Genomic DNA, 2,014 nt, shown 5'->3' on the forward strand with positions numbered 1-2,014 from the left:
GGTGAAGGATTCTGTTGAGGGTTCGATGATCAAACCAAGCTGGTCTGCCATAATCCTAGGGAGGATACTAACCGATGCTCCTGTGTCACACATTGAATGGGAAAATTCAACACCCTTGACTATGCATGGTATTGCAAACTTCCCATGATCACTCTTCTTCGTCAATGTGATCCTGTGTTTCATCTTTCCTCTGACTTGATGAAACATTCTCCTAATGTCCTCCTCAGTTACCTTTGTTTCTCTGAAGAACATCCACAACCGGTGTGTGAAGTAAGCTTCATCAAAAGGTTTTTCGATTGGGATTCTGAGGACTCGTTTAGTGAAACCATCCATCTCCTTATCGTTAGCTTCCCTCTTAAGGTTTTTAGGAATCTTCTCCTTTCTTTTCCTTAACCTTCTCCCTTCAGATTCTTGTTCTTCTTGAACAGATTCTGTTGAACTAGTTAAAGGGTTGGGTTTTGGTTCGGGTGGGTTTGCTAATGGTTTAGGTGGTGGTCTGAGTGCATTGATGTAATCATTATCGATTGAGGGTAACCGCACTCGGTATGTCAGAGGTGCCTGTCGATCGATGGGAGGTGTGTTGTGACGATCGACGTCGGACTCACTCTGTCGATCGATGGTTGAGTTAACCGATCGATCGATTTTTTCATAGAAAGGGGAGGGTGGGTGAGGATGCTTAGCTGCGAATTCTTCATGAGTTAGAATTCGAACCGCATTGCATTCAGTCGAATTGGCAGACGACGTCGATCGATGACTGGAGTAATCCGTCCATCGATCTTCATCATGGTCTGTCGATCGATGCGAGTTCATCGACATCGGTCGACACCATTGGGATCCGCCGAGACTCATGGAGCTTTCGATTTCGAAATCTCCTTCCTCAAGGTTTTCATTTCTCACCACTTGCCAGAATTCATCATCTATGATGGCATTTACGTGGTGTTTCCCTTTGTCGGCTCCTGCCTCTCTAGCGAAAGCTTCTTGCCTCTTAATAGTCTCGCCCGTCTGAATTACTTGGGTTTCAAGTTTTCTCACCTGAGTCCCTAAGGTCTCGATTTTGGTGTTCAGATTGTTGTAGGCAGAGTCTATCTTACCGTTGAAATCCACGGTGATTTGTTGTTGTCCCAACAGTACTCGATCAAGCATTTCTTCGATCTTGCTTTCCTGAGTTTGGGGTGGTGGATTTTGATAGTAAGAGTTCGAGTAGCTCTTGCTGTTGTTGAAGGGTTTTTGAAATTGTGAACTTTGGTTACTTCTTTGGCCATTTCCAAAGAAGTTTCTGTTTCCGCCCTGGTTTCCAAATTTTTGGAATCCGGTACCTCCGATGTAGTTCACATCTTCTTCTCCTTCGTATCTGCTACTTCTCCTTCAGCTGAACAGACTTGCTTCCTAAGAAGTTCGTGCACCACATCTAACTTAGCTCTTACTTCGTCCATCTGTTCCTTCCCGATAGAGGCTACAGACTTCTTCCGTTCAGAGTCAGTGTTTTTGGTGCTGCTGCTGTTAGCAAGGTTTTCGATAAGTCTCACAGCTTCCAACGGATTCCGAGTAGTGAAGTTTCCTTCACTCGCCGTATCAAGAGCCATTTGATACTGTAAGGCGAGACCTCGGAAGAAAGTGCTTAGTAGCTGCACTTCATTAAATTCGTGGTGTGGACAGTCTCGCTGGAAAAACCTAAATCTAATCCACGCATCTTTGAAGGACTCTCCAGCCTTCTGCGAGAATGTGGAAATTTTGTTCCGAAGTTCTTCAGCGCAAGCCTCATCGAAGAAGTTTCGTAAGAAAGCATTCTTGATGTCGCTCCAGGATGTTAAAGATCCTGTGGGTTGCTGCCTAAGCCAGTGCATCGCTTCTCCATTCAGCGTGTATCTGAAGAGCTTGCACAGCAGGTAATCTTCGGGGACTCCTTCCATCCGAATGGCAGCGATTAGATCCTCCCAGAGTAGGGTATCTGCGACACGAGAGTGTAGTATTGAGGCTTCAGCTCGAAATTTTGCTTCTGGATCTCCGGAAGTCG

General features: G+C 45.5%; 1 non-coding gene across 1 annotated transcript; it reads left to right on the top strand.

Annotated features, from left to right (window-relative positions):
- Positions 1 to 1,638: 1,638 nt before the first annotated feature.
- LOC125577545 lies at positions 1,639 to 1,744 on the top strand. Its single transcript, XR_007315955.1, has one exon. It is a non-coding gene; the product is annotated as a small nucleolar RNA R71 (small nucleolar RNA).
- Positions 1,745 to 2,014: the final 270 nt, after the last annotated feature.

The sequence above is a fragment of the Brassica napus genome, chromosome A8 (assembly GCF_020379485.1).
Source record: "Brassica napus cultivar Da-Ae chromosome A8, Da-Ae, whole genome shotgun sequence".
In the NCBI taxonomy this organism is placed as follows: Eukaryota; Viridiplantae; Streptophyta; class Magnoliopsida; order Brassicales; family Brassicaceae; genus Brassica; species Brassica napus.